The 20,319-nt window shown below is 38.2% G+C and overlaps 1 pseudogene; it reads right to left on the bottom strand.

Moving 5' to 3' along the window:
• Nucleotides 1-9,920, bottom strand: part of LOC129504107 (tropomyosin alpha-3 chain-like) — a 185,698-nt pseudogene extending 175,778 nt beyond the window's left edge.
• Nucleotides 9,921-20,319: the final 10,399 nt, after the last annotated feature.

The raw sequence follows: 20,319 nt of genomic DNA, 5'->3' as shown, positions 1-20,319 counted from the left end.
CCACTGAATGGTCTATTTTATTGCCCATATATTGGGTAGTAGCTCAAATAAAAGTAGAAATAAAATCCCATGTCATTATATGTTAGCTAAAAGTTGTCTCGACCAGGCCACTAACCTGAGAACAAGCTTGGAATTAAATAGAAGCCATAGGGTGATATAGATAGGAACACAAGGTCATTTTGCTGGATAACCATGAAAGATGATTTTCCTGTCTCCCTTGTTCATTTTCCTCTATCATTTGTTTATTTTCTCACTCTCTTACTTTCTCCTTCATTTCTCTTCTCTGGAAAATTCACTACCATATATCAGTTGTATATCATTACAGTGTTGTTGTTTTTTTCTAGTCTAGGGGTTGGGTGAAATAATATAAATTCACTATGTATTTTATTATGTTAGATATATAATACCCCTAAGCATGACAAAAGAAATTTGCATAGCCAGAAACTTGGCCAATTGTACATAGTCATGTATGGCTAGCATTTTTTTCTAAAAACAGGTGAATTCAGGGTCGTTTATGAGCTTCTGAAGGGATACCTAAATCGAATGGGAATTGAACAAGCACTTTAAATAGCCTACTAATGTCATGCCACCCACTGGATCCATTGAGGGCATTGGTAGCATGTTGGAAGAGCTTTCATGATCTTGCTCCTGTCTCCTTCATCCCCCATGATGCATGAAAATATGTAATCCTCCTGGCCTACAATGTTGGAGTTTATCAATTACATAGAAGTTAGGAATTAGGGATCCCTGGGTGGCGCAGTGGTTTGGCGCCTGCCTTTGGCCCAGGGCGCGATCCTGGAGACCCGGGATCGGATCCCATGTCGGGCTCCCGGTGCATGGAGCCTGCTTCTCCCTCTGCCTGTGTCTCTGTCTCTCTCTCTCTCTCTCTTTCTCTCTCTCTCTCTCCCTGTGACTATCATAAATAAAAAAAAAGTTAGGAATTATGAAGTATGATCTTGATATATCAAGCTGATTATTTTTGCAGCCAGCTGCATCCTTGAAAGCAGAACTACTCAGCTATTTAAACACTGGTTGTTTTTTGTCACATGTCAGATAAAAATCCCAAATACTCTGGAGGAGATAGCACTGAGTAGTGAGAGATAGAGCACTGAAGGAAAGTTTTAATCACTGATACCTCAAAGGTTTTCTCTGGGAAAAACATGGAAATGTGAATTATTTCTGATTTGTATAACATTTAAGTGCATTTTGCCTGTTAGGCAATTTATTTTACTTAGCATTCAATGATATATGGTATCATAAATTAAGATGATTTTAAAATATGGAAAACTAGTGCAAAAAAGCCATCCTTTAAAAGTTCACACATGATTCTAGAGCATTTAGAAAGAGATTTTTGGATATTTAAGACCAACAAGCTTTGTGTTAATTGTGCTATAATCCTGGCCTCATTCCCAAATGAAACAATAAGAAATTGTCTATTATCAAATATATGATTTTAATAGCTACCACACTGTGGGAGTAATGCCTTATTTTAAAAGAAAACCCTTGAGTTAATTGGCTAGCTTTTGAAATTTGCGCTGAGATAATGGATCTATTCAGTCTACCATCTTCATTGGACTGTTGAGTTCAGTATATGAGAAGATGTAGTATTCAAAGCAGATCACACTTGCAAAGATTTGCAGGCCTGTTTTTCCTAATAATTAAATTATATTCCTTCCCAACCACACACCAGAAAAAGTCTGAAAACACTGTTTGGACCGTGTCCATTCATTTTAATCAGTCCATGAGTAAAAGCCTTTGGAAGAAGCAGTAAGGATCAATGAAGATAATGTAGATAATGCCACATTTTAGAATGAGCCCTAACTCTAAGGAGTAAAGATCTAGGTTGTAGAACTTTCTCAGCTACTTATACCAGCTAATGATCTTGGGTTTGTCTTACAAACTCACTTTCTCATCTATGTGGGGACAATAATGCTTTTCCTACTTCACGTGTTTTTGAAATGAAAAATAAGACATTTGGAAAAGCTTGGGAAGACATAAATCATTATTCAGATGTGAGTTATTATTATCTTCCATTTAGGTATGAGAATTAAATGTGTTGATATCTAGTTAGATCATTGTCTATTTTTGTCATTTTTCCTCACTTTATCTTTCATATAGACTCCAGGTCTATTTATTTATTTATTTATGAAATTAATTCCAGTGTAGTTAGCATACAGTGTCCTATTAGTTTCAGATGTACAATATAGTGATTGAACAATTTTATACATTGCAGATTGGTTCACCATTTGTTGAAAAAACTCGAGTTTTTCCCATTGCACATTCTTGCCTCCTTTGTTGAAGTTGAATTGACTATAGATTGTGGGTTTAGTTCTGGACTTTTTATTTTGTTCTATTGATATATGTGTCTTTTTTTTAGTGAGTACCATGCTGTTTTGATTACTACAGCTTTGTAATATAACTTGAAGACTGGAATTGTGATACCTCCAGTTTTATTTGTCAAAATTGCTTTGATTATTTAGAGCCTTTGTGGGTTTTTTTTATGATAGTCACACACACACACACAGAGAAAGAGAGAGAGAGAGAGAGAGAGAGAGAGACAGGGAGAGGGAGAAGCAGGCTCCATGCACCAAGAGCCCGACATGGGATTCGATCCCGGGTCTCCAGGATCTCGCCCTGGGCCAAAGGCAGGCGCTAAACCACTGTGCCACCCAGGGATCCCGCCTTTGTGGTTTTGCACAAATTTTCGGATTGTTTGTTCTAGTTCTTTGAAAAATGCTGTTGGTATTTTGATACGGATTACATTAAATTCGTAGATTGCTTTGGGTAGTGTAGACATTTTTACAATATTTGTTCTTTCCAGATCTATTTTTGAGTCAGTCATAAGCTCTTTCATGTAAGATTGAACACAAAAATTGCTGTTATAATGTTGGTAAACAAATTCATTCATATTCAGTACACATTTCATAGTGCTTAATCCATGTAAGCATTTTGTTCAGGTGGTACATAAATGAATCCAACACAGATACTGTCCTCAAGAAGGTGATAGTTACAGGTAGGAAACCCAAAATATATTGTTGTGCCTGGAACATGATTTTATAAGTCTACTTACAATTCTACTTACAGACTAATAACTTCAGTCTCTTGCCGTTTCATGGATGCTGGTAGTATACATGAGATTTTGGAGACAAAGGATTTTATTACTCATCGCACAACAAATGGCACCATGTTTGTGTAAGTTCCCTTTGCCCCACCTGCCCCTCCAAGTCCTTGGGGGGTGGCATGAGGAGGCAAGGTAGATAGTATACATGCAGAAGGTTTGTGCTGCAGCTGAGGAACATTGAGCTTGTGGGACTTGCTGTTTTATAGTAAATACTAGGCAAAGCTGCTCTTTGTCCCAGGGGAAAGATTACTTCATCCCTCTGAGATTGCTATAAAGACAACCCTGAGAATTGTCCTTAGTAAAGGACAGTCAGGGCCTTGCATTCTTGGTGTACCCAGTAAGATAGTTAGGAATATGACAGACTCACAGTGTCTTCCAATAGTCATAAAGTAGAATGTGGCAAGCGATAAGACTTATTAATAATTAAAGGTATTTTAAAAAAATAAATTTTAGACTTATTTGTTTATTTTTGAGAGCAGAGAGGGGTAGAGGGAGAGGGAGAGTTTTAAGCAGACTCTGAGCTGAGTGCAGAGCCCAACACAGGGCTCCCAAGAGCCCACAATCCCACAAAATCACGACCTGAGCCAAAACTAAGAATCTAATGTCCAACAGACTGCACCACCCAGGTGCCCCATTAATTAAAAAGGGATTTTAGTCCCATTCCATGTCAAACACAAAATTTTCTGCTTTCTTTTAAAATATTTCTAACAGTAAGATATTTATTAAGCTCTTACTGATGTGTGTATCTCAGGATAAAATATCAAGGTGATAAAGGACTTTAATCCTGTGAAGTGCCCAGCAAGATTCCTCCCTGTTTTACAACCGAATCCAAGGAGCTTTCCTCACTCGAATTTGCATCATCTCTCAAAAGCACTACCTGGGGCCTCCATGGACCATTTTTCATCGTAAAACATCAATTTTATGCAGCCATTTCAATATGAGATCTCAGAAAGTCAGTGTCCCTATTTAACATACTTTTGGGTTTCTCCATAAATTTATATGACAAAAAGTTGAACTTCGTTTTCGTCTCTTAGCACTACCTGGATTAACAAGTTTATGTTAAAAGAAGTAGAGTGGTGAGTTATAGTTCTTATGACCAAGTAGTCTCTCTCCAGAGTCTAGGCTCATTCTGTGGCCACCACTATCCCGCTGGAACCGTAAGACATGAGAGGTAGAGGACAGAGCCTCTTAGCCTTTTCAGAACAATCTTCCTTTTTATAAGCATATATAGGGAACAATGTGATCGATCTCTCAACTATGAATAAGCTAATGACTCCAAGAAGTTTGTTTTTAGAATTTGAAAAAGGCTTCCCAGTTTGCTATTTTGAGATCTTGATAAAGATATTGCCCTGAGCCAGCTGATGAGAGAAAATAATTTAGTGAGAGAGTGAAAGAGAGATTTACTATTAAGTCAAAATACAGAGCATGGTACAGGAAAGCCTTCATTGGGAGACAACATACTCTTCAAAAAGAAAGTGCGTTTGTTTTGGCAGGGGGCCTTGGAATTCTAGTTTGCAATTTAAATCTTTGCTAAAAATTGCATTTTAAAGGCAGGTGCTTGTCTAGCACAGGTGGTTACTGTAGCAATCACTGTATTGACAGAAAAATATTATGATGGGGTATAGAGACACCAATCTAATGAAATAAAGTGAAAGGAACAAAAAAAATTATTCACCTCTCTCTTCTTTCCTCCCTCTCACACTTTTCCAAATAATTGTAATTTAATGTTCTATTCAGAAGAAGATATTTATAACATGGCATCTCAATATTAATCTTAAACTGGAAAAATAACTTGTCATTTATTTAACCCCAGCCTGATGGGAGGTTAGATTCACTACTGAAAGTCTGTTACAAATAGCCAGGACATTCTAAGGTCACCAAATGATGGCTGTCATTTTTGTATTCAGCCCAATGATGAAGGAGCTTTTTAATGTTTGGACATTCAATCTATGTAGTGCCACGACCTGGACATACCCTTTTACTAAACACTAGCCCACTAAATCCTCTTAGAATGTTGTTTACCTCCAGATAAATCAAACATGACAATGTAGGTTAACTTCACTGATTCATTTTTCAACCACAAATGATTAATAATTTTTACAGAATGAAAGCTACAGACTTCTTATTATACGGCGGACTACAGGGAGTGATATAATTCTTAGATGTCTTGTGAAATGTGAAGCCATTTCTCTGGAACTGATGTTCTCAGTTCTCAGCTAAGCACGGTAGCTACCTTTGCTTCATGAGAGGATCATCCAGCAGGAATGACCTTATCAATTACTATAAGTCAGGATCTTTCCCCCAGAGTTTGAGCAAGCTGTTCCCTGCAATTTGTACTGGTGGTCTGGGGCTAAATCCGAATCCATTTTCAAGCCTAAGCATGTCACATGCTGTAGCAGTGAAAGACGTGTTGCTGCAGTAAGCAAAGACATAGGCTCTGTGCGGAGAGTTTTTTTGGGTGACCAGAAATCCCACACGATGGAGAAAACCAAAACACAAAGAAGAAAAATGAGCAGAAAAGGGAAAAAGAACTCCTTCTCTCCAGGGCTCAGGATGTTTTTACCCTGGAAAGATTAAGTAGCAGATCTTGCCAACATTTATTTCACTTTTGTTTATTCTGGCCAGTTTCTCCTTCTCTGTTCACTACCTACCCAAATAGCCCTCGAGTTCATTATAGTTTTAATAAAGATTAGGAATTAGGGTCAGCCAATGTTTCTGCTACAGGTGTCTTGAAAAGTCACCTGCCGCTTGGTTTGCACAGTGAGGCTTCTGCAGCCCTCCCTTGTTAGGTTTCCCCCATCTACTCTCCCTTCAACACTTTGTAAATAATATTTTCCATTTATGTCATATTTCCAGAGTGGCTGAGCTTGTGAATGGTTTTATTTCTTTGACTTCACATTCTGCCATTCTTGAATAACTAATAGTAGTGATAACATTTTCCACATTTAGAATTGCTTTCTGGTAACCTGGAAGGAAGAGATTTCTCTGAGACATACAGCATATATAACCTCTCTTGACATCAAGGGCACAGAAATAGTTGCTAAAATAGATGATTGATTACCTATGCTGAGCTCAGCACTTAGATTTTCTATTAGTTTCAGAAACTTCCATTAGGTTCGTACCTGGAAAGTTTTGGCATTGGCCCTTAATATCTCTATCTACTGGGACACACTTTCATATTCCTACTTTGGGACTGGCTGCACTTAAAAAGAGCAGAGGAACTAAGTTTAGGACATCTTCCCACTAAAAATATGTTAAAATCTTAATAATAACTCTTTTGGATTTTTTGATGTTCAGGTTGCAGCTTTAGATTAGTTCTACTTTTATTTCTACTGGTTTGACCATACGTATTCTAATCCCATGTGAAAGCCAACATTTCATTCTTTTGTAATAAAATTATAGTTTACTGTATAGTGAGAACTCATCCATTATGTGAGCTGTAGATTGTGCAGACATTGGACACAAGGATGGAATGGCTCCTCTTCAGCTGTTCTTTTCTACTGTGTAATTACATAATTAGGTTGTAGACTATCCATCATACAAGTCTTTTTGTAATTCCATGGGAAAAGCTACTGAATATGGACAACAGATGATTCTTAAACCTCAATATCACAGCTGGTTTACATTTTTTACCCTAAATCCCGTAAGTGGGCAGGCCATGTTACAGAACGCTTTCATGCCAAATTTCCTTTTTAAAAATTAAAACCACTTTGGTATTATCCAAGAGAAAGAGAGTATTAAAAAATAATTGACTGTTTACCTGATGTTTATAAGACTGTCTACATTGTTTTTCAGTGACTGTTTTCCCTTCTCTAAAAGATATTCACCATATTTAGTCCCTACTGTGGGTTTTTCATCTTCTCTCTCTCTTTTTAATCATTATGCATGTTTTCCACTTAACTCTTTTCTTTTTTGCTTTCTGTTTAATACCTTCTCTATTATTGTCCAACCCATAGCCAGCCTATGGGCCACTTTAAAGTCTCCTAGATTTTCCTGGACAGGATATCATCTCAAATTATCCTCTTTTTAGTGCTCAATATGCCTACCATCTACCTTGTATCATTTCACCTCTTCTCAAAAGTACAAAACAGATTTTTTTCAGACCCAATTCAATTCAGTAACTTGTGGTAGTGATTTTTTAAAAAATCCACTAATTATGTTGAACAGAATGGAATTATTTTTAAATTAGCGACATTATAATATCACAAGAAATTGAGAAAACAGGGACTTACTTTGATGCAAGAGAGAATATGTTTTTCCCACTAGCATAAATCTGGCTGAGTTGAAAAATAGAAGGATACAGTCAGGGATGCAATTTTAGATTCATTTTTGTACATAATCCACAGTGGGGACTAAATATGGTAAATATCTTCCATAATCCACAGTGAGATTTAGGCCAAGTGGGTCTCTTTGCTGCTCATTGCCTAAGTTTTTATGGCTATAGAATGGAAATGCATAAAAGGGATAAAATACTTTTTTCATTCCATCCATTTCTATCGATATGTTGAGCATCTACTCTGGATGAGATACTCAGCCAGGTGTATTAGGATAAATATATTTGCTTATGTCATGATTCCTTTCCCTCAAGTTGTTTATATATGATTGGGCTAATAAGAAAGATGTTTATTGTGGATAAATGGAAGAGTTGACATTGGAAATGAGCCTTAATCAATGCATGTGAGTTCAAAATGCAGAGCAAGAAAAATATAATTTGGTAGGAGAGTAATAGGACTAAAAGAACAGAGGCAAGAAACAGAAGGCAGGGGGTCCTTGTTGGGCAAAACGAGTGAGAGGGAGTGGGAGGCTTTTAGTTTAAGTCACAGGGATGAAAGGTACTGCATAGGGAATATAGTCCTGGGTATCGAAGTAGGGTTGTATGATGACAGATGGCAGCTACACTTGTAGTGAGCACAGCATAGTATAGAGTTGTCAAATCACTATGTTGTACACCTGAAACTAATATAACACTGTGTGTCAACTATATTTCAATGAAAAAAAAAAAAGAACAGAAGCAAGAAAGTTCAGGGAACATTTAAAGAACAATTTGAAATCTGATAGGAGATGTGATTAGAAAAATAAAATTTGATTTTGGTTTTATTTTTATTTATAGAAGTGCTATTTATTTTTTTCAAATTTGTTTTATTCTTCTTTAGAGTTTCTTATTCCTTACTCTTTTAAGCTTTAAACATTCTCTAGGTATCTTAAACATGGTATCTTATAATCTGTCTGATAATTACAGCATCTGTAATGTTTCTAGACTGGATTCTGCTGTCTGCTCTTTCTGCTTAGTCTCACTCAGAAAGATTTGTTATGTGGTTTTAGATTTTAAACTCTCAGCAACTAATTTCCTTGGACCTGTAACTAGGGGAGTTTTAAGGCCTGAATTGAAGTGGATTATTTCAGAATGGATTTGTCTACGCTTTTGAGAGTTGTATGGTGGCACTGCCAATGAGTTCATGTTAAGTAAAATCTGAAGTTTTTTTTTTTTTTTTTTTTACTACATAGGAATCAGGAATTCAGACCTATAAACCATGAGAAGAAGCTATGCACACTTCTGAAGGCCAATTTCACTCCTTCCACTTCAGCGCCAAGATCCTTAAAAACGATTTTTTTTTTTTTTACTTTCTCCTTCTGTTTATTTCTTGTTACCCTTACACTAAGTACAGTGCCCTTTACGATTCTAAATGTATGTGGCGGTTACCCATTCTCACTTCTGGGTGAGGACTATGGTTCATTGACTGCCTCTCAGGCATGGTGTAGCTGTTAACAGAGGAGCTCAAGATCACTAGGGATCAATAGAAGACCCTCTGACAAATGGAGTCCTTGTAATTGCTTTCACATCTGTTTTAGCTTCTGGAATATTCTTTCATGTTACGTTAGCAATTAATTTCAGCCCAAGATTATTTTTATATTTCATTTAGCATTTTAATTGTTGTAGCTGTGAAGGTCATCAGGATATTTAGTCTGCCGTACTACTGGTAACGGAAGTCATACAGGTAATTTTTAGATCAACATTAGAATTTTATTTTTTGTTTAAAAGTTTAGACAATATTTAGTAGTTAATAGAAATCTATTGATTTTTTTTTTGGGGGGGGAGGTGACATGTTTAGAACTGTTTTTAGGGGGATGAGTCTGGCAGTATAATATCAAAGACCCAAGACAAGTTAGACAGTGTTTATGAGGTTTAGATAGAAGGTACAGAAATGTGACCTGGGAGGCTGACACATGGAATGGAAGAAAGCCTTAGATTGAAGGAATGTAGCTAAGGAGTTATCCTTTTTTTTTTTTCCACTGGTTAAACTACTTGTTGGGATGTAAAGAGAGATGTTATTGAAGACATTATCCAAAGCGGGGTCTTGGGACCTCTGTCCATGTAAAGTCTAACTGAAATGCTAAAAAATTATCTGAATGCTGCCCTTCCTATTAAAACAAGGATATATTTATGTGCTTAGATTTTCTTTTTCTTTTTATTTCAAATTCTTAGCCAAAGCTTTAATTGGAACAGAGAGCTGTTATTTTTGTGGGGGTTTTCTTCAGGCAAATTTACCTTTGTGAAGAAAAACGTATAATAATTTCTTTTTGATTAGACTTTTTTTTTTTTCTGGAAAAGAAAATGGCAGCCTGCTTTTATTGTTGCGCGCATGGACGGACCTGCGATTGGAAGGGGCGGCGACGTCACCATGACAGGTGTGGCCATGACAGGTGTGGCCGCGGAAACCGGAGGGCAGGAGATGCTGCGCAGGGGCGGGATGCCTTCCTGTCGGGGAGACGCGCCGCAGCTGGCTGGCTGCTCTCTCATTCCAGGCGCTTCGCAAACGCCTCTGCCGTCTTTTCTTTCTTTCTTTCTTTTCTTTCTTTCTTTCTTTCTTTCTTTTCTTTCTTTTTCTTTCTTTCTTTCTTTCTTTCTTTCTTTCTTTCTTTCTTTCTTTCTTTCTTTCTTTCTTTCTTTCTTTCTTCTTTCTTTCTTTCTTTCTTTCTTTCTTTTCTTTCTTTCTTTCTTTCTTTCTTTCTTTCTTTCTTTCTTTCTTTCTTTCTTTCATTTCTTCTTTCTTTCTTTCCTTTCTTTATTTTATTTATGATAGTCACACAGACAGAGAGAGAGAGAGAGAGCGCCTCTGCCGTCTTGGTGGAGGCCCCAGCTCGGGGATGGCTTCCGCTATCATCTTCTCTCCCAAAGGGAGGGAAGGCATCTTGCCAATGCCTAGCTTCTTCTCGATGCCCCTTTCCCCCAGCAGTAACAGGGTGGAGACGTAGGCGCAGCCTGCTTCCTGGGACCTAACGAGGGGACCTTCGACAACTGCTTGCTTCCCGGTCACTGCACCCACCGGGAGGAGACCAGGGGGCTGCCGCGCACGCGGGGCGGGGGGCGTGGCCGGGGCGTGGCCAGGGCCGGGGGGCGGAGCGCGACGGCCGCCCGCGGGTCCCGGGGAGGCCCCGCCTTGGGGGTGCGCTGGGAGATGCGGGCGACGGCCTTCCCGGCAGGCCGCCGCCCACAGGGTTGACTCGCGCGGGACCCACACCCTGCAGTTCTGCAGTGACAGTGTTTCTTGAAAAACCCGCGTTGCAGTTGGCATGGTGGGGTTGACCGGGTTTGAAATGACGCGGATCATGGCCTCGGGGCCGTGCTGGGCGCAGGCAGCAGCCAGGGGGCCCCAGTTGAGGCGCTGGTGTTGACCAGGTCACCCCGTGTCCTGCCCGGTCTTCTCGGGACTCCGGCTGGAGCAGCCACCGCATCGCAGCCCCTGGGGCACCCCGGCGGCTGCTCAGGCCCCAGGCACCCCTGGCGGTGGCTCTGGTCTGGATGTGGCCAGGTGTGCCGCATCTGGAGGTGCGTCTGAGCAACGGCAGAGGGTCAGGCGGCTCGCTAAGGGGCTGCTCCGGAGCAGAAGCGCAGGCCGCCCGGCTGCTCCCGGAGCCCCGCGCAGCTGCTGCAGCCTCGCTCGGGCCCGCGTGCTGAAGCTGCGGCGGGGCGCGTGGTTGGCGGCGTTGGGCCGGGGCCGCGGCTGGCAGGCGACGCCAGCGACCTCCACACGGCTTGATCACACTTTCTAAGGAAGAATTCCACCAACAATCACTCTTAGTCTAGGCTTCTTTGGGTAGGAGAGTCCTAACCTACCATGGGGTATGACAAATCCTGGGGAAATGCATGCATCTTGCTTTTTAAGATCTGGAGAATTATCTTGCTTCTGCAGCGAATTCCAGGTGGAATTAAATACATTACTCTTAACAGACTGAAGGGAGATCACAGATTCACATTTAATCTATTCTCCAAGTTGTGATCTTCCTTTCATAGGGCAATCTAAAACAAAATTTACTTTTTCTGAGCAACAGGAAAATGAAGGGTACAGAACTACAAAGGAGACAGAGGTGATCAGATTATGTGAAATAATGTCTCATTTGTCAGTGTTCTTAAAAGTTATCAAGAAATTAGTTTTATGATGCAAGATTCTGATGGCTTTATGTTTGCTCCAGCGAGCATGGTACTTATTTACCTGTCATTCTCCAATGTTCAAGCTCACAATGTTGTCTTTCTGTGGGACATTCATAATTAAATTCCCCTAACAATCTTGGAGTAATGCATTGAAGATAAAAAAAAAAAAAACGTTAGAATTGAAAGCTTTAGAAGTAGTTTTTTTATACTTCTCCTTCCACTGGGATGGACTGTGGACTTACAGAAAGAATGGTGTGGTGGCACTGTGGGGGAACCAGAAACCCAGAAATCAGTGGGCTTTGAATCCCACTCTGCTTTATTACTAAATAGGTGATCCTGGGCAAGTGACCTTCCTCTGTGAACCTCAGTTTACTTGTAAAACAGCAATAATTATGCCAGTTTCACAGAACTGTGATGAGTTAATAATTAAGTGAAATATTTATTTAAATGCTTAGCATACTCAGCAAACAGTGACTATTGTACTGTTATTTCTTTATTTCATGCAGCTTCTCTTTGAGTATCTCCCATGGTATGGAAATTATCACAATGGAGTCTGTTATATTCTTGTTTTAAATTTTCTTTGGAGTAAAAAATCTGACTCCCCAAAACCTCTACTCCATGTTCTACCCTATGAAACAGCAAAGGATTCATGTATTAATTCTTCAGGAAGACAAACCTTCAGCTATTTGAAGATAGGGGTTATAGGGAATTATTAATTGAGTCATGTCTCTGAGATGACTGAAAGTGATGAGCTTCAGAGATTAGGTGAAGGGATAATCTCTCTTCCATTATATCAGGAGGAAATAAGAGTCTAGGAAGAGGTGCAGACACATTTGCAAGGTTGCTGAAAATTCTCGGACTTCTCTCTGTGAGGTAAAGTCATCCACTGAGAGAGAGAGAGAGAATCTGTAGTGAGGTTGAACATTTTAGGAGAGTAGGAAAGTTTTGAAGCAATTCCTGTGCAGAATTATGCGGACATCTGACCAGAGATTGTTGGGCAGTATTGGGGATTCAGCTGATTTTGAAGGCCTGATGTTAATATCATTACTGATTGCTCAGTTGTGCTTTTTTCTAACTGGGATGAGTAGCCTGGATTAAGGTCAGAGGTGATATTTGAGTTGACTCAAGTCTGAAGTTTTCCAGGCAAATGAGACAAATTATTGATTGATACCGTAAGAGATTTGATGAAGATGACAAGAAAGTACTCAAACTATTGGCCATGGGCTCGAAGTTGAAAGAGAAAGAAGTAAAACCCAAAGGTAACAGATAGTTAAGGAGAGAAGAGGAATCAAGGAGGTAGAGGCCTCTCTCAGGTGAAAGAGTCATGCATGTTCCATTTATTGAATGCATACTTTGAATTGGACTTCTATGAATTAGATCTTTTCCTTTAATGAGTAAATTTCTTTTGCACTTTTAATTTACATTGAAATCCTCTTAAAAAAAGTAATTCCATATTACTATTTCCACAACCATTCATCAATTTAGCATTGAAGCTCTGATCTTTTCACTATCCCTTTCCCTAGTTTTGTAGCAATTATGAAAACATGCCGATATTATTTGCAGCTCACACATAGGATTTGTGCTTCATAATGAGCCTGGGGATTCTGTGCACTTCACGGGTGATATCAGTACTAGAACATATTGCACAAAACTGAGGTTTGCTGTGTACTCTTGCCATAAAATTACATTCTGGCATTTTAGAAGTCTTATGCACTATAATTTTGATTGAACCTATTTCAACTTAAATTTAAGTCCATGGAGCATAAAAGAACATAAAAAGACTTAATCGCTCATTAGATTTTTTCTCCATCTTTACTAGGAAATAAGAAAAGGTTAATTATTTTTTATAAGTAGACAGATTATATGTATTTTAGAGTAATGTGATGGTGATGAGTCAAAATATATTTTCCCTAAATTTAGTGGTAGTTCACCAATAATAATTTAGGAGTCATAAAAACACACATTATTAGGTAGGTATCAGCTACAGTTCTAAAATCATTTTATGAGAGAAGGTTGGTTGAACTGAGTCAAGAAGCATGTTTTTTTTGGGGGGGAAGTGATTCCTAATTTTAAATAAATTTATTTATTTATAAATAAGTGTTGCATGCCTCCCTTATACAGGATTAAATTCTTCTGAGGCTTCTCTCCTTGGCTTATAGAAGTGTCTTCATAGACTCTTCCCTGTATGTGTCTGTGCTCAAATTTCCTCTTCTTATAAGGACATCAATTATGGATTAGGGCCCACTCACATGAACTCGTTTTACCTCTTTAAAATCCTATCTCCAAATACAGTCCATTCTGAGTTATGGATGATTAGGACTTCAGCATATGAATTTGGGAGAGGTAAAATTCACAATCCATAACAGTGGCCAAAGTAGATAAAGTTCCTCTAGTGTAGGGATTGGCAACCACTTTCTGAAAGGATCAGATAGTACATATTTTAGGCTTTGAAAGTCATGTAGGATCTCTGTTGTATATTCTGAGTTTGGCTTATGGGCCTTACTTTGTCATCCCTGCTCTAAAATAACAAATAGCAACTGGATATACATAATGTCGGACTCCAATAAGTTCAGTGAACATGCATGGAGCTGGGTAGGTACACATAGAGTGTTTTTAGATATGGTGGCTGGGGAGAGGTATGACATTTAAACAGTTTTCTCCTTGAGTGAAGAATGAAGTGAGGGAACAATGATTCAGTGAGAATGGCACATGCGACATGCTGAGGTGGGAGCATACATGAGATACTTAAGGAACAGTAAGGAGACCACTATGGCTAGAGTGCACCTGAACTGTATTCAACTGGTTAGTTTAGACACAACCAGTTATTTGCATTTAAGCAATTCCCCCAAAATAAAGGATAATTAAAGCTTGGCTACTCAGAAGAATATAACAAATGAAAATTCAGAACTTCTTAAATCAAAATTCTTTGAGACTTCAACTTATGCAGAATTATGTAGAATATGAACCACTAGTATTAAATCTTTTTGATAATAATGTTTTACCCGAAACCTACCCAAAGACACTAGGGTTGTGCTAGTAGTTTCAATGGAAGTGCTAGATCAAGGAAGGCAATTCTTTCTCTTGCCAAGTGTTGGACACTCAGGAATTTGACATGTCCTGCTTGGAGAGTTCACAGTATGCCATTTTCACACTACTCTACAATTTTCCTGGGACCCTAGCTGATATTTAATGAGTTTTTACAAAATCAAATTTCTTAAAGTCAGTAATTTAAAACAAATCTTAAAGGCGTCTAGAAACATAATTTGGGTATTGTTTCCTGAAATATCTTTTCTGTCTTTGTCTTGTCATTTCCTTCAGTGATTCTGATTACGTGAATATTAGGCTGTTCAGAGTTGCTCCATAGCTCATTGGTACTTTCTTCAGGTTTTTTTAGTTTTTTGTTTTGTTTTGTTTTTCTCTCTCCCTCTCTCTCTCTTTTTTTCCCCATGGTCTCTACTTCACCTTGTCTTAAAATTCACTAATTTTTCTATTGCAGAGTTGAATCTGTTGTTAGTTTCATTTGCTGTATATGTTTTCATTTCCAGCTTTGTTGTTTTCACCTCTTGAAGTTTGGTTTTGGTCTTTTATGTGTCTGCCTTTTTGAACATATGAGATATTACAAAATACTATTTTAATGCCCTTGTCTACTAATTTTGACATCTGTCAGTTTTGAGTAGGTTTGATTAGTTGATTATAGATTGTATTTTCTTGCTTCTTTGCATGATGGCAAATTTTGATTGATGCTAGACATTGTAAATTTTACACTGTTGGGTGTTGGATATTTTTGTATTTCTTTTTTTTTAACAGATTTTATTTATTTTAGAGGAAGAGAGAATGTGAGTGGGGGGAGGGGCAGAGGGAGAAAGACAGTTTCAAGCAGACTCTGTTGAGTGTGAAGCCCAATGTGGGGCTCAATCTCATGACCCTGAGCTCACTACCTCAGCCAAAATCAAAAGAGCCACCCAGGTGCCCTTAGGATATGATATTTATGTATTTCTATAAATAGTGATAAACTTTGTTATGGGATGCAGCTAAATTACTTGAAAATTTTTTTTTGAGGCTTGCTTTTGTTTGTTTGTTTTTTTTTTTTTTCCTGTAAGATTTTATTTATTTGTTTGAGAGCGATAGAGAGAGAGAGCACACAAGCAGGGAAGGGGCAAAGGGAGAGGGAGAAACAGACTGCCTGCTGAACAGGGAGTCCAATGCAGGGCTTAATCTCTGACTGAGCCACTCAGACACCCCACCTTTAGGTTTTTAAGACCCACCCAGAACAACCTTTATTTTAGGGCTGATTTTGTCCTACTACTGAGCTAAAAACTCTTCTGAGTACTCTCCTTGATGCCTTGTGATTTATAAGGTTTTTGCTACTCTACCTTGTTGTAAAGTATTCATGGTCCTTTGTGAGCTCTGGGCATTGTTCTCTCAGTTTTTTTCCCAGCCTTATGTCATTAGTTCCTTTACATCATGCACTGATTAGTTCCTGAGACCCTCTGAAAAGTTGCTGTGCTCTCTGTATTCGTTTCTTTTCTCTGGTACTCTGCCTGTATAGTCTAGTTGCTTTGGACTCCACATGCTCCCAGCTGTCTTCTCAACTCATGGGTATTTGGTATGTAGTTTTGGATTCCCATTCACTGTATTGTGTTTGGAAATCTCATCCAAGTAATAGATTGGGGCAATCTTATTGTTCATCTCATCTATTTGCATTCTTTTGATGTCTGACACACAATATCTGAAAACCATTGTTTTATATATTTTGTTTATTTTTTGCTGTTGTTTCAGATGGGAGGGTAAATCTAGTCCTTATTATTTTCTGTTTCTCCATTGTGTTGAGAATTTGAAGTTCTCCACTCTTACCATGAAAGTTTTTAAGGATAGATTATTGAGTTAATACAAGAAATATGGGATGTAGCTTTTAACTCCAGGGGAAAAATGCTAGAGGGAATTAAGAGAGGAGGTCAGGCTTCAGACATTCTGGAACAAATTTATGGTTGGGCTTTTGTCTCTAAGAGGATGTTTACAGACACAATAGTAGATAGGAGAAAAGATAGAATGTATTGCTCATGGCATTCTGTCCTAAAGTATAAGGGAACTTGGGACACATATCATCCTGGCACTTGGAGATTATTTCTAGTCAGATTATAAATTTTAGCAGGTCCTTTGTTAAACATGCAAATAGAAAATGAGGACCTAGTATGCAAGATTGATTTCCCCAAGTCACACCAAATATGTAGGGTAAAATATGCCCCATAAATTCTTACAAAATTACATAAGTACACAATTAGCTACACGAAGATGAATGAAGTCAGCTAGATTCACTTACTAGCCAAAAAAAACTCATTTCCACATGACAGTCTTTAGCAAACCTATGTATTTCTACATGTCATGTCTTTGGGGCTGCTTACCAGTAGCTGAAACCTTAAATGCTAAATATATGAATGCCAGGGTTTTCTATTATTTTGTGCTACTCTTTCCTGAGTGTCTTAAGACATGAAGGTTGGGGAGGAAATTTAAAAAACAAAGAATGATAACAAAAACAAACCCCCAAATTTTAAGCCAGTTTTTAAAAATTTATAGTTGGTTAGTTAATTATTATTATTATTATATTTTATTTAAATTCAGTTCAGTTGGTTAATTTCATATTGCTCTGGGAATGCAAATTTGCAGTTAGAACATGAGGATGACACCAAAATACCCCTGTCTTCTGAATGACAGAGCAGTGGTTGTCACCGCACTGCTTTACTATATACTGGAAAGAGTTAGCCAACCCATCATCCCTTTATATCCGCTTTAATTCTTAGATCTTAAGTGTTACTAGTCCAGGAAATAGGTGCCATAAATCATCTATAGTGGTTGGCCACCTAGTTCATTGAAATAAGCTTCTTAAAGATGGTCTTTAAAATAGTTTTAAATTGAGGGAAAGCACATGGCTGGGTGTTTCAGACCTGGGATGCTGTTCAAGGCATATGAATTGGCGTGGAAGAGAGAAATGAGAGAGTAGTTGGCTGAGAGATTTATTTAGGCTGCATGTAGGAGAAATGTGATGAAATAAATTTATGTTTTGAGGCTCTGCATAGTTTCTGGCTATTGGATTTCTACTTTCTGAAATTAGGACCATTTAGGCCTCCCTGTAAAGTTAAACTCATCTTATTCTCCAGGACCCAATTTGAACAGAGCCGTATTCTCAACCATGACACATAAATACATATAGGCAATAAATATTTCTGTAAAGGCTTATTTATGGCCTACCCATGATAAAAACCATCACAAATGGTTCCTATCAGAGTTCAACTCAGGTTCTTTCAGAATAAGACTATTCAAAATTAGACATTATTTAGAAAATCTACAACAAATTGGGGGTAGTTTTGCTAATTACTTTGTTTCTAAAACTACTGTTATTGATATAACCTTTCAGCACCCCCCTTCCTTTGAGCTAATGCTTTGGAGCTTTAGTTAAAATTGAGGAAGTCCCTTTCCTTTTTGGTTTAGCATTGAATTTACACATGTATGATTCAGTTCAATAGCTATTTATTTTACAACTACTATGCTTAAGGTAGATTACACATGCTATGGGTAGGCATAAAAAGAAATAAAACCCAGTTTCTGCCATGCAGGAAAGGTGAACTGTGAGCCAAAATACACTTGTTCAATGACAGATATGATAAGTGGGTTACTGCAGGCAGAGCCAGGTCATGATGGGATGTCAAATGAAGAGAGTATTTCTGGCGGAAGAATTATGGAAAGGAGGGGACTAGCTTTTCACTGGGACTTGGAGGATATAGTCCAGTTTTGAAAGCTGGCCCAAAAGTGTTGGGGAGAATAGATGCTGGGAACATGTTTATATAGCAGAGAATGGGATCAGGGAATTAGAAGAATACGTACAATAAATACAATATTAATTTGTACAATTCTACAAATTTCAGCTGAGTATATAGGGTGTATATAAACTCTGAAATGTGCATATTCCTTCTTATTGGTTCTGGATCTTGAAAAAGAAATTATTCACCTCCCATTCTTGATGGGGACTTAAATTTGTGCAAATGTGCTAGCTAGTGTTTTCCACTACAAGCTAACTACAGATAGCACAGTGCTAAACACATAATACATCAGTAAGCAACTATTTATTAAAGGAGCATAAAGTTCCCAAGCCTTCATGGAATGTGGGGTAAAACATGGAACCCTGAGGCAAGGGTTCAGTTTACTTATGACTGGGTTTGGTTTTGTTCTAATAAATTTCTTCCTGGAGTCCTGAAGACAGAATTGTGCATTGCATTATGCTGAGTATTTGCTTGGGACTCTGATTATGTGCCTACATCAAAGGACCACGCCATAAGCTGTGTTAGCACCTCATTAACGCTCTCTACACAAGACTCTCAGATACTGAGCGTATCACATCATGTCTGTTCCCTACACTTAGGCATAACTTATACCTCATCCTGAATTAAGTAAGCCTTTGTTTTCTTTGGAATTTTATGTTTGGGAAGGAAAGGAGGAAAAGGCAGAGGCAGGATAATAAGTGATATAAAAGGGTAATGCAATTTGTTTTGTATTTGATTATTCTGTATCTAAATGAGAACATTGTTTTTAAATGCACAGTATTGATTTATTTTAGGCATTTTTTTTTAAGAAAAGGGAATAAAAGATTAAATGTCTAGTCAGTTGATGACTAAATTTAAGGAATCTGCAGGTATAAGAGCAATTGTTTTTAAGACATTACCAATTCTTTTCACTTTTCCTTTCTTGGAATGCTGATTAGCCATAATGGATAAATAATGATTATGGATGGAGATTTACATAACAGATGAATCTGTTTATAAACTATGCTGAGCTTCCGACCATCCTGCCAACCTTTTTAGAAATCCATTCAAACTATTTATTGGTGTCTACAGCTCCCAAATAGCTTCTCCTAATTACAAGTATTTAAACATAAATGAAAGTGGAAGTTTAGAATTGATGCAGTGGGCTATTCTAATAAAATTTCAAATTGGCAGGAAGACCCAGCTCTACTCTCTCTGCATGCTAATTTTTTTTCTATTTTATAATCAACAAAATTTGTTCATATAAATGGCAACAGATCCCAACTGGGGGTGGGCGGGTGGGTGGGGAAGGAGTGAATTATTGACCTTCCCAGATGAGATCTTTTTCAGAGGTTTCTCCACTGAGATACATATGAAAATGCAAAACTGTAAATGAGATTTTCCCCTTATTGATTTGGCCATTTGGTAAAGGGGGATGGCAATAAGAGGAATGCACTGTCCCCCATGTTTTGATTTTTCTGAGGTTGCAGTGGAGAGGTTGTACATTTCATTTGAGCTGACAGGAATTTGAAACGTTATAGATAGGTTTCTTGAGCTCAACCATTATTTACTGTTTGACTGTAATGTCAGTTTTTTTCTGCTTCTTCAATATTGTTTGCACTTTACCTTTGTGAAAAGAGCCTTGATTGAGCCATGCAAGGGGAGATATTTCTATCTTTCTGCAAGATCAATGAGGATGTGTTTACAGGTCCCTGGCACAGTGTACACACCACAATAATGGATTTTAGTCTCTGTTGACTGAAAGCCCTTTTTCTTTGTTACTTGTCAATCTTGTATCTATTACTTGATTGCAACATAAAAGGCTATTTGGCCAAACACTGAAACAACAACTGTATCAGTTGAGCTCAAGTGGCTACCTGAACCAAATATATGCAGCCCTTAGCCAGCCAAGTCACAGAATGAAAGCAAGCAACATTCTATTTGCTTCTTCATTTAGGAACCATTTCATGATT

The sequence above is a fragment of the Nyctereutes procyonoides genome, unplaced genomic scaffold, assembly GCF_905146905.1.
Source record: "Nyctereutes procyonoides isolate TBG_1078 unplaced genomic scaffold, NYPRO_anot_genome, whole genome shotgun sequence".
Lineage (NCBI taxonomy): Eukaryota > Metazoa > Chordata > Mammalia > Carnivora > Canidae > Nyctereutes > Nyctereutes procyonoides.
This window is presented reverse-complemented; position numbering and strand designations above follow the sequence as displayed.